The following is a 12,306-nucleotide window of genomic DNA, read 5'->3' as shown; positions in this document are numbered from 1 at the left end:
TGCGGAGGGCAGCCCCAATCAGCATCTGACTCTACCTGCATAAGAACCCCAAGCAGAAACTGCTCAGCTGAGCCCTGCGGAATTCCTGACCCACAAAATTGTGAGCAATAAAATGGTTGTGTGTGTTTTGTCTTGTTTTGTTTTACACCATCAGAATTTGTAAGCAGCAATAGTAACCTAGGAAGACCCAGAACTCATTTGGTCTCCGTTTTTCAGATGAAGAAATTGAGCCCCAGAGAGATTAAGCAACTTGCACACATCTTCATAGCAGAGATAAGAGATGAGTGCAGGCAGGCTGGTTCTAATATTCTGCCTCTTGACAATAAGGGGGGGAAAGAGCAAAGTTAACAAACAACAAGCAGTAATGCACAAAATGTGAAAATGTGCCAGCCTGGCTAACAGCACCCTGTTGAGGGCAGATTAATGCCTTTGAACCCACCATCGGAGACGGATCCATGGTTTTTGGAGCACATAGCACCTTTAAGAATGGCACAATTACTGCAAAAATCACAGTTAATTTCACAATTCAAACTGGCAAAATGTAAGTGAATGAAGTTCCCCCAACCCTTCTTATTCCATCTAAATACCTCAAAACTGCCCGGGGACATCAGGATTTTGAGACCACATGAGGGAAGCCCTGACCCCTGGCCTCTTAGCATCTGAGGCTGGAAGCTCAGAAGCATCCTGGCAAAAAAAAAAAATATATATATATATATATATCAGAACCATAAAATTAAAGGACATCAAATGTAACTGTTGGAAGCACCATGGAGTTCATCTCATCCAACCTTTCACCCAAGGCAAGACAAGGAAAAACCACATGAGAGCAAAGCAACCACTTGGTACACTATTGGTAGGTAGCTTATGATTAATGGCCAAGAAATTGTTAAGAAAATGTGGCAATCATATCACAGGGTGAGGGTGGCCACTGTGGGGTGGAGACTGGGTCGACTTCATGGGCATGTGACTTGTGCAGTCACTCCGGGCCCCTGCCTGGAAGGACCCCGCACTTAGCTTAATGTTCTCCATTGCCATCTCGAAATTCTTAATAACTTTTGAATGAAGAGTCTCACATTTTCATCTTGCTCTGGGTCCCACCAAATATGTCCAGGCTGGGGAGGTCTGAGAGCTGGCTCAGGAATGAGTCTATCAGGCAGGTGAGCAGGGCAGGCAAAGCCTGGGGACTAGAAAGCCCCAAATCAGCTTGGGGAGCAGTCACTTGCCCAAGATCACCTGGTCGGGAAGTGGTGGCGTAAGGAGCTGAATCCAGTCTTGTTAAACCCCAAGTGTCGTGGTCTCAAGCTCTTTGCTTTCCTGTCTCCTGAGATGGGCCTCGCACCTGAGCCAGCCTCCTGACTGTTCCTACAATCGCAGCCTTTTATTTCAGGGAGACTTCCTGGATTGTTCTGGCCCAATCATGCTTCTCATTCCCTCCTTCCTTCACCCTTCCTACCCAGCTGAGCCATGGTCCTTGTGCCAACCTGCCTCCTTTTCCTCCTCCTCCTGGTTAGAGTCTACTGTGGCTTTTGAGCCCCCAGGCTGATCCAGGCAGGGCTTTGCCTCCCAGGGAGAAGTCTTGGGCCAAGACCTCCTGCTGCAAACCTCGCGCAGATTCCATGATGCAACCTTTCTCACTTTCCCATTCCTAGAGTGGGCTCCTGCCTCAAACGCCAAAGAACTCTGAGATATTGGGAATCAGGCCTGGTTCACATTAGGTCCCACAATTCACTCTGGCACAAGCAGCTTAGCCTGTCCAAGCCTCAGTTTCCCAACCTGTTTAGTAGAGGAAGATCTCACCTTAACCAAGTGAGCAAGGTTAACATCAGTAGGCATGTAGATAGCACGCACCTCCCGATATGCAGCAATGACAGGGGCACCACACCTCTGTGCTCTTCTCCCCCACCCATGACCCAGACCAGTCATTAGAAGGCATCACATAAACCCCAAATACTACATGCTACAAAATACTTGACCAGTACCCTTCAAAACTGCCAAGGTCATGAAAAGGAAGGAAAGAACGAGACACTATCACAGACCTGAGGCGACTAAGGAGACATGATGACTAAATGCCATGTGGTGTCCTGGGTGGGATCCTGGAACAGAAAAGAGACATTAGTGGGAAAATGGGTGAATATGGATGAAGTCTGCAGTTTAGTTAATAGGAATGTACCGGTGCTAATTTCTTAATGTTGACAAATGTACCTTGGTTACGTAAGAGGTTAACGTCAGGGGAAGCCGGGCGAAGGCTATGCAGCAACTCCCTGTGCTATCTTTGCGTTTTTTAATACATCTAAATTTATTCCAAAGTAAGGTGTTTATTAACAAGAACAAATGAAGTAGATTAATAAAACCTGTACTGCTGCTATTGTTTCTGTCTGCCCAGGGTCTCCCCCCTATTCTGCTGACAGGACTTCCTCCAGCTACAGGGTGCGGGTAACTAAACCCAGGCTGGGCCATTAATCTGCCCTCATCATTCTGGCCACAGTAATTGGTCTGAGAGAGAGGCATGTGATCCATGCTGGGCCAATCAGAGTCCTTCCCTAGAATTGTTCAGAATGGAAGTGGAAGAAAAGCTCTTCCCGGTATCGCCATGAACCTGTACGGCTGTAAACCTGGGGCTGTGGGAGCTCCTGGCTTCACTGCTGTGGGGACAGCGGCCAGAGAGAACTAAGCCAGAGAGAGAGAGAGGGAGAAAATGCTGATGGCATTCAAGATGGCCTCCTCCTCCTTAACCATCTTCCTCAGGCAGAATTTCCCCACCTTGCCCTGTTAACGGGAGCCAATGTCTCCTCTTTTGAGTATAAGCCGGTTCAAGCTAGGCTCAAGCTGGGTTTCTGTCACTTGCAACCACAAGTCCTGACGGATGACTTCCTCTCAAGTTGTGAGGTTTCAACGGCATTTGTACATAACCTGGCACGGGGCAGCTACCTGAAAGTGCGGGGGGATATTGTTATCTTCTCCAGGGCATCTGGGCCCTGCCCTGAGCTCCAGCCTGCTGGGCTGTGGCGCTGACGCCTTCCTTACTCCCCTCTAGCCCTCACACAGCTGTGGTGAGCATCTAGTTTCAAACGAGCCCACCTGGCTTCAGACACCCTCCCACCTCCAGGCCCTGCTCCAGGCCTCCTCCTCTTGGTGCTGAGTTTGCAGTCAAGGTTGGGCTCTACTCTGGGAAAGGCATCAGGGAGGGGAAAACGGAACTCAGCCTCTGGCAGAAAATTCCCTCCTCAGAAGCGAGGGGAAAAACCCAACACTGGCCTGGCCAGGCTCAGCAAAATCAAGGTGTAGCTGGGTGTTTGGGATGCTAAGGCTTGTCTAGTGCTTATTCTGAGAATAAAATGTTGGAACTGTGGAGACCGAGTGCCACGGGCCCCAAGTGTGAGGTGGGTGGGGGAGCAGGACATGTGAGGGGAGGTTTCCAAGATACCGCAGACAGAGCATCAGAAGGATTTGAGTGAGAAAAAGCAGAAGTTGCTCTTTTATCTCAGGTCTGGGCTGTGGGCCAAGAAGAGAGAGACTCCACCAGGGAAATCCAGGGCCTGGAAGGAGGGCATGGAGCCACCTTGCCTGAGGGGAGGTGAAAGGGCACCTGGGCCGGGGCTGGGAAGGACCTTGCGGAGCCCAAGGAGGGATGAGGCAGGGTCCTGGGTTGCCTTCCTGGGTCTCTGTTGCCCCACGCTGTCCTGGCCATTTCATGCCTCTGTACCTGTGCTTTCCAGGAGCACTGCCTGTCTGCCCCTCCCTACCTGTCAGACTGGCAGGTAACTCCAGCATCTCTTCTTGTGTGAAGGTTTCCTGTTGTCCGGTGCCCCACCCCAGTCCCCACGGAAGAACTTGCCTTTCTGCTCTCCCGTACATTTTATTTCTTCACATAGTTACCCTCCCTCCATCCTTCCCTTCCCCTTCTTTCCTTCCTTCCTTCCTTCCTTCCTTCCTTCCTTCCTTCCTTCCTTCCTTCCTTCCTTCCTTCCTTCCTTCCTTCCCTTCCCTCCCTCCCTCCCTCCCTCAGGCATGAACTTGATTATTTTATTCAGCAAATATTTTTGGAGTGCCTAGTGCATGCCAGGTTCTGAGCAGAGATGAATAGGACAGACCCTGCCCTCGCCTCTGTGGCAGTGACAGAGAGGGACGGGGCTGTGTTAGGCTACATTTTGGAGGCAGAGATGACAGGAGTTGTTGAAGGATCTGATTTGCAGGGTGCCCAGGTGGCATGAAAGTGGCATCTGGGTTTTGGGCCTGAGTAACTTAGTAGAGGCCACACACACCTGTCGTTTCCTGCAGTCTTGGGAACACACACCTATTTGCCCACCCACAGGGACCTTTGGACACTGGGGTTTTAGATTGAGAGAACATTAGGTATCAAGGGAAGGCTCTGGGAATGACAAGCTATATGGAGACTACGGATGGGATGACCAGCCTAAAACCCCCCAAGAACCCTGCAGCCGCAGCATGGCTCCCCCAGCAGGAAAACCGTTGCTTCTTCCTCTCTGTGCAATCTTGGTCAAATTGCTCAGCGTCTCTGAGCCTCGTCAGTAAAATGGGAATAACACTAAGTTCCTTGTAAAATTGTTGTCATCATTCACTGAGAGTTTAATTCATGGGGAACATTTGGCATCAAGCCTGAAAGAGAGAGTAAACGCCCCCATTTTGAGCTATTACTATGATTCTAGGTAGAATGTGGCCAGGTTGCAGAGAACTCCAGATGTCGGTGTAAGGAGTTGGCGTTTTACCCCATGGAATTGGAGTTTGGAAGTTTTTGAGCAGAGAAAGAGCACAAGGAAACCAGCCAGTCAGCGCCTCTTCCAGTCCCTGTAGCATCTGGAGGCTTGGAGCCGTCATCAGGTCGGCAGTGACAATCCCGGCCACGAGGCCAGTGACCTCCAGCTCCCAGGGGCCTCCAGCTGCCCCAGTTCCGGACCCAGGCAGTGGAAGCGAGTCTGTCGCCACCTCCAGCATCCCTCCGGGCAGAGCCAGATAGATGGTTTAATAACACAGGCTGCCTGGTTGACCTCATGGCCGCTGAGCCAGCTGAGATGCACGCCACCCCCCTGCTGTGGCTGCAGGGCTCAGGCCTGAGGTTCCAGCAGGATCCCTGGACCGCAGAAATCCGGAGCCTCATAGCAGGGCCCTTAGATCCAAATGGCACACACTTCAACCGTGCGGAGCTTAGCCGTCTCTGGCTAGTGGGCAGCATAAGTCAGCTGAGACGCCCCCATCTTCCTCCAGCTCTCCCTGGGAGTGTCTCAGAGGAGACCCCTGGATCAGAAGGCTGGGGGGCAGTGGTCTGTCACAGGGCTGCGCATGCCTGCAGACCTCACCTATGTTGAAGCAGGCCTCTGAAGGGTGATGAGGACACTCTCAGTCTGACTCTTGCCCCATCGGATGGGACAGCTCATGAGAGCCTTCTAAAAGCACCCCCTAAGCGCCTGGCGAGAGGCTGGGCACCTAGGGCACAGACTGGGTCAGACATGGCCGGGTCTGGGAGTCGCTCACATTCTAGCGGACACACCGGGAGTATCAACTGTGGGGGGGGGGACTCCCATTTCTTCCCTGTCCGGGGTGCATGGCAGGCCTGCTCCGCTGAAGTCTGGTGGAGAGGCAGGCTGGCCAACCTCACCACTCAAGAATCTCAGCTCTACGCCAGGCAAGCAGGGTACCTCAGCACCCCTAACGAGATTCCCTGAGGGCCCTCCCATAACTGGACACTTCAAAATATCCCCCAGAGTGTGACCTTAGCCTCTGGCCCTCATAGGCACCCTCTCATGGGGGCCACACACCCAGCTACCCCTTACTGTCGTCTAGCCTTCATCAGGAAATTTATGCACATTCTTCATGCCTCATTAGCCTTGGGCCGCCCTTGATTCATGGACCATGAGGACTAGAGACTCTCAGAATCATAGACTCCTGTGGACTCAGATTCTTCAGCTCTGGTATCCGCACCCTTAGTTCTGTTTTCACCTTTGCTAGTCTGGATGCAGGACAGAGAGTTTCCTCAACTTCCCCCAAATATAATTAATTGATCTCAAGCCCACTGGCCCCCAAGATGGTTCCTGATGATAACCTTCCTCCTGGAATTCACACCCTGTGTCTTCCCCTCCCACAGTGAACAGGATAGACTTGTGTGGCTAATAGGAATTTGCAAAAATGACAGTGTGTAACTTCAGAGGATCGGTCACACAAGACCTTGCGGCTTTCTCCTTGTTCCGGCTCTGGGGGAAGCAGCTGTCATGCTGTAAGGACTCTCAAGCAGTCCTGTTGAGGGGTCCGTATGACAAGGCACTGAGGCCTCCCGCCAACAGCCAGCACCAACTAACTTGCCAGCCACAAAAACGAACCATCTTGGAAGCAGATCCTCAGCCCCAGTCCAGCCCTCAGACGAGGGGAGCCCCGGACAAACACCTTGACTCAATCTTATAAGATTTTAAGTCAGAGTCACCCACTCCTAAATGCCTGACCACAGGAACTGTGAAATTATATACATACATATATATATATATAATGTTGACTTAAGTCGCTGAGTTTTGAGGTAATTTGTTACACAGCTACAGATGACCAATATAATAAGCATGCAGACTTTTCTGAAGGGAGTGGGGGAGGGAAGGTGGTAGGGGAGGCTGACGTGCACACTCTACAGGAAAACAATTTAAAACTCCCTTTTAGAAACCTGTGTACTCTCCAAAATCCTCTTACAACCAGGCCTCCTCTGGGGGCTTCTCTCCCTCTCACCTTCCTCGTGACCTGTAGCTCCTCTCCTGCCGCCCACCCACTTTTCCTCAACCCCCCAGCTCCAAACCCTCTCATTCTGAGGAGGCCCAGGAATCATTCGTTCCCTAACCCTCACCTTCAACCTTGCTTCCCCTGACGTGTCACCTGCTCAGATAAACAAAACAGACCTTCCTGACAAGGCAGCTCAGCCTCCGCGTTTTCATATTTCCTTTGGGATGGTTCCATGGCAGGCAAGGGGCAGAGGTTTTGGGGGTCAATCTCCATTTTTTTCTTTTTCTTCTAGGTTCTGTGTGTCACCACCAGTTCCTGTCCCCAGGCATCATAGCCCTCAGTTCCAGCATTGGAGTGGCACAGCAGTTAATCTCACTTTTGGTCTGGGTCCAAAACAGGAATGTGACACCCCATACACTCTCCTGTGTGGCGTGCGCGTGTGTTTCTCTAAAAGAGTCGCTTAACCTAATTTCCTTAGCATCGACGCGAAATGCCAGGTAGACCAAGTGAAAAAAAAATTCCCTTAAGTACAAAGGGTGGGTCTTGTCATTTCCCCTTGAACAGTGCGTGCAGCTTTTAGCGTTTATGTGTTTCTCTCACTCTGCCTGCTCTCTTCTCGAAGCTCTGCAGAAAGGAAGAGCTCCTGGATAAAGTCCTTGTGGTGATGTGGCCAAGGCAGTGGGGTCACAGTGAGCCACATCTGGTCACCTGGGGTAGAAAGGGCACTTACTGGTGGACCCTGCTGGGAGATAGATCCCAGAGCAGATAGAGTTCTGGGATTCAGGACAGGGGTCCAAGTGGCTATAAATACCTGCCTGTTGCCTGGCACCAAGGCTTCTGGATGGTTCTGCTTTGGCCATTTCTCCTGCACACATCAACACTCCAGCCGTGACTCAGCTAGCCCAGCTATGGGCAGGAGAGGCACCTTGATTCACACTCCCCTAAGGCTGTACATGGCAGCGGGGAGAGGGGAGATTGGGGTGTTGGTGGGAAAAGGAAAGACGCTGGGTGCCCAGAACACCCCCCTCCCAATGTCCACTTTGGTGACTTATTAATGAGAATAATGTATTAAAAGGGCCCTGCCCAGTGCCTGGCCCCAAGGGAGCCTCCGATACATGGTACCTCCTGTGATAGAGGTGATTGTGTGAGGAATAAGGTAGGAGAGGATGTGTGAGAATGAATAATAACATGATGTGATGTGCGCTGTCATGGCCTACACAGAGTGTTCTGGGAGCCAGTGGAGGAAGAAGTAACTTGGCCGGCTTAGCTTAGGGGTAGTCAGGGGAGGCTTCACCGAGGAGGCAGCCTTTGAGCAGTACCTGGTGATAGACTGGAAGTAGACAGGTAGAGAAGAAATATGAGAGGAGGAAAGGCTTCCAGGCTAAGGGAACAGCAGGATCAAGAGCACACAGGTGTAGAGATTATGAGGTGAGACATTCATGGCATGTTCTGGAAAGGGCAAGTGTAAATGTTGCTGGGACCCCAGAGCATGTGTGGGGTGAGAGAAGATAATGCTGGAGGGGTAAGTAAGGGCTCCATTGCAAAGGGTCTTGTTTGGGCAAGATAGTTTGGATTTGATTCTCTAGCGGAGAGGGTGTACCACTGGTCTCTGTGTTTGCACCCTAGGCAGACATCACCAGTTGATCATGACACTCTCTGAAGAGGGAACATCTGCCGATCATTTGATGTCATGAGAAATGAAATATACTGCATCCCTGCATGGGCTCTGAGAAGCTACTGGAGGGTTTGAATAGGTGGGTGATGAGGGGGGTTGTTGCAGGTGTCCAGGTGAAAGATGGCAAGGCCTAACCTAGGACAGTGACTATGGGGATGGACCTGTTGCTGCCCATACTTGTCTTAACCTTACCTGTCCACCTAGAGATTCCATGCAATCTCATCCCCTCCCCGCCCCCCCCCGGGGCCTGGTCAGAGTGCTCAGGGTCCCGTGTGTGTGTGTGTGTGTGTGTGTGTGTGTGTGTGTGTGTGTGTGTTATCTCTCTCTGGGCTCTATTTTATTGCGGAGGTTGGTTGCTGTCTTTCTGGGCCTGCACTATCCAACATGGTTGCCACTAGCCACAGATAGCTATTTAAATAAAAAATAATAAAATAAAATTTAAAAGTTTAGTTCCTCAGTCTGACTAGCCACAGTTTCAAGCACCCAATAGGCACATGTGGCTAGTGGCTACTACACTGGACAATGCAGATATGTAACATTTCCACCATCGAAGAAAGTTCTTTGGGACAGTGCCAGACTAGAGAAAGCCCAGTTGGATGTACAAATGGTGTGGTCCGCCATGACCCTTGGTTAGCCCAGGTCAATTCCATCTTCTATCTGACTCAGGCATTTGAAAGTCTTGCCAGGTTACGTCTGCCTGGTAAGGGAAGGGAGAATATTAGAATGTTTTAGAGCTCAAAAGCAGCTCAGAGCTAATCCAGCTAGACCTGGAGGGAAGTGCCCATGTGGTAAGCCCAGTATTGTGCTGGGGACAGGGCTGCTTTTGTCATTCTCATTTCACAAAAGAGGAAACTGAGGCTCAGAGAGGGGAGTGATTTGCCCTTTGGCAGATGAGTGGGAGGGAAAATCATGCAAACAGAACCAGAAAAGGCCGTTTTGCTGCCTCTTCCCGGCGTTCCTTGGGAACATTGCTCAGTTTCTTGGGCAAGAGCTGGGGGCCTCCTCCAGTGCCACCTCTGAAGGGGTCTGCTCGGGGGAGAGCCTCGGCCACAGGGGAGAATTAGGGAGTTCTCTGCAGTTGCGCGCTACATCCGCCAGAGGGCGCAGGGGCTTTTGTGTCTCTGCCTGAGGTGGGCGGGGCGGTGGGTGAAGGTTCTTCCAGCAAGGACTTCGGGTGGGACCCTACTTCATGCCCAGCCCTGCTAGGGGGACATACAGTGTGATCCATAGGGCTCCTTACCTCTAGGAGGGCTCAGTTTAGAGGTCAGAGACAGTATAATGACTTGTTTGGGTCTGCAGCGAGGGGCTTTGAAGGGTGGGTAGGAGTGTGCCAGGCAGCCTGAAGCGCAGTTGTGGAGGGCAGAGGTGGAACGCCCAAGTCTGTCTCCTACTCGGAGATAACGGTGTCCTGCGTCCCAGCGCTTGTCTGCCCTCCCAGTCCCATCCTGGACCAGCTTTCCTGTTCTCAGTTGACAGGTGGGAGGAATTTCTGAACAGACGTTCTTTCTGCTCTAGTAATACCCAACTTTGTGGAGTCCCCTGCACACACACACCAAGCTGTCTCACGCCTCTGTGCCTTTGCACATGCTGTTCCCGCAGCCTGGGACATCCTTCTTCACCTTCAGCTGACCAACTCCTACTCATTCGTCAAGATTCAGCTCAGGCAGTGGCTCCTTCCATACTCTCCTCCATTCCTGGCCTGAATGAGATGCACCTGCCGGGAGTTCCTGCAGCCCTGGCTTGGCTTCACTACCTGAGGACAGACACTGGCGCATGCTGCCCCGTCAAAGTGACTGAGATGCACAGGGGCTGCCCAGGCAGGGCTTCAGCATGTGGGTTTGCTGATCCCAGGAACGGAGAAAAAGCGCCTGTTTCTTCTTGTACCAGTGACACAAGCCGAGTCTCTTCACTCGGTGCTTGTGTGCCTAAGTGCAGGGGTACAGGCCCCAGATGCCAGAATTTCTTTCTGCATCTTCTACCTCCCCCCTCCCCCACCCCTACCGTTTATTCCTTTGCAGGTGGCGCATGTGTGTGGGGGTGTTGGCCAGGGAGGCTCTAAGGCGTGAAGGCTTAGGAAATTCTCTGGGTTGCAACAGAACCCAATATACCCCTGGGCATACTTCGCGAGGCGGTGGGGAAAGGTAGTGAGCAGTAGCCAAGAGCCCTGGCCCAAGGGTAGAGAGATCTGGAGTCTAACAATGTCTCTGCTATCCAGCTCGCTGTGTGACCTTGGGGGAGTCACTCCTCTCACCCAGCCTCAGTCGTCTCGCCTGTAAAAATGGGAACGAAGCAGTCACGCTTCTCGGGTCGCCCTCAGCTGGAGCCAGGACGCGGGCGGCTGGAGATGGGGTCAGGAACGGGGGATGGTCCACGCGTGGAGGTGGAGTCCAGGGGGCGCGGGCGTCCTCTGGCGGGCGCTGGGGGGCGCTGCGCATCTCGGGCGCCCAGCCCCGCGGCAAGTTTGCCTCCAGCTGTTGAATGCTCTCGCTACAGCGACAGCAGCGGCGGGACCCGGACCCGGCGGGGTGAGCAGGGCTGGGAGCCGAGGCGGGGCCGGGGCACACCCGGCCGGTGCCTGGGGCTCCGCGGTCTGCGGGGCTGCAGCCGCCTCTCCGGACGCTGCAGCTGCAGCGGCGGAGCCGGGCGCGGCCCCCGCCGCGCGGGTGTGTGCCTGCGAGTGTGCGTGTGTCAGTGGAAGGAGCCAGCCGGGAGAGGGGGCGGAGGGGTCTCGCTGCGGATAGGCCTGCGAAGGGAGCGGGCGCCGGGGCGGCGAGGGCGGGCGGACAGACGGCCAGCCTCGGCTCTGACGCCCGCGGCGCTTGGCCCCCTTTGGGCTGCGGGCCCGGCTGAGGCAAAGGCGCGGCGGCGGGAGGCGGGGGTGGCGGTGTCTGCGCGCACCCGCTTGCTCGCAGACACACACACGGGCCACGCCACAGACACACGACACGCGCCGAGCCCGCCGGGCGCCGCGCACACCCGCACCCGCGCTCACACTCACACTCACCCGCAGGCCCCGCAGCAGCCGCTAGTGGAGGCGGCGCTCGGCCTGGATCCCGGCTGGGGCTGGAGGGTAAGTGAATTCCTCCGGATCTGAGCCCCCACGGCTGGAGGAGACGGGGAGAAGGTGGGAGCAGGGGCAGAAACCGGAGGGTACCTCTTCCGCCGGTGGGGGTGGGGCTTGGAAGGGGACACAGCAGGGGGAGAATGAGACGGGGGAAGCCGCCCCCATTGCCTCCTGTGCCTGGGGATCCCTGTGAAGCCCCCGGGGACCACCCTGTGCGGGGGTGGCGGTGGGGGTGGGGTCGGTGTGGTGGTAGTGGTGGGCGGAGGCGGGAGGACGCAGAGGACGGTCGGTGAGGTGAGTATTTTTTGGGGGTGGTGCCAGCCAGTGCCACACCGAATCTCTCTGCCCCCATCTTTGCGAATCAGGGGCCCTTGCCCCTCTCTTTCCCGGAGTGCTGCCAGGTTCAAGGCATTCATCTTCGTAGCTGGTAAGGGGTCTTTGATTTGTGCTGAATGACAGTTCCAGGGGGAGAAGGTCCCAGGGTGGGGCTTTACACCCCTTCCCCGCAGGAGGGCTGTAGGTTTGGTAAGAGAACCAGAATTGAGGAGTAGGGGCGACCGGGAGGATGGGGACCCTAGCCAAGGGTTCGCCCTTTCTCCGTTGCGCTGCTGTGGGGCAAACAGAGAGGCAGCCCTGGGAAGCAGCAGGAATCGTCAGAGACTGCAGTTCTGGCAGGGCCAGGGCCACTGCCCGGCGGGTGTGTGTGTGTGTGTGTGTGTGTGTGTGTGTGTGTGTGTGTGTGTGTGTGTGTGTGTGTGTGTGTGGGCTTCAGCAACTGGCAGAGGAGGGGGCCGGAGGGGTGGGTGTGTTGGCTGGCAGGGCGCTGTGTGCACGTGGGGAGGGACGTGTGTGC

General features: G+C 54.1%; 1 protein-coding gene across 6 annotated transcripts in view; it reads left to right on the top strand.

The window, feature by feature from the left end:
- The first annotated feature begins 7 nt into the window (after positions 1–7).
- ELFN2 (extracellular leucine rich repeat and fibronectin type III domain containing 2) overlaps positions 8–12,306 on the top strand; it is a 67,578-nt gene continuing 55,279 nt past the window's right edge. Inside the window, exons 1-2 of one of the 6 annotated variants that reach the window (XM_019664581.1) lie at positions 8–100; positions 8,341–8,468. The gene's annotated coding sequence lies outside the window, so the exon portion shown is untranslated. Of the gene's footprint in view, positions 101–6,539; positions 8,469–10,851; positions 10,915–11,169; positions 11,460–11,763; positions 11,881–12,306 lie in introns of those variants that run through there. The other 5 variants (XM_019664577.1, XM_019664579.1, XM_019664582.1 and 2 more) reach the window with 5 other exon arrangements.

The sequence above is a fragment of the Hipposideros armiger genome, unplaced genomic scaffold (genome assembly GCF_001890085.2).
Source record: "Hipposideros armiger isolate ML-2016 unplaced genomic scaffold, ASM189008v1 scaffold_426, whole genome shotgun sequence".
Lineage (NCBI taxonomy): Eukaryota > Metazoa > Chordata > Mammalia > Chiroptera > Hipposideridae > Hipposideros > Hipposideros armiger.
This window is presented reverse-complemented; position numbering and strand designations above follow the sequence as displayed.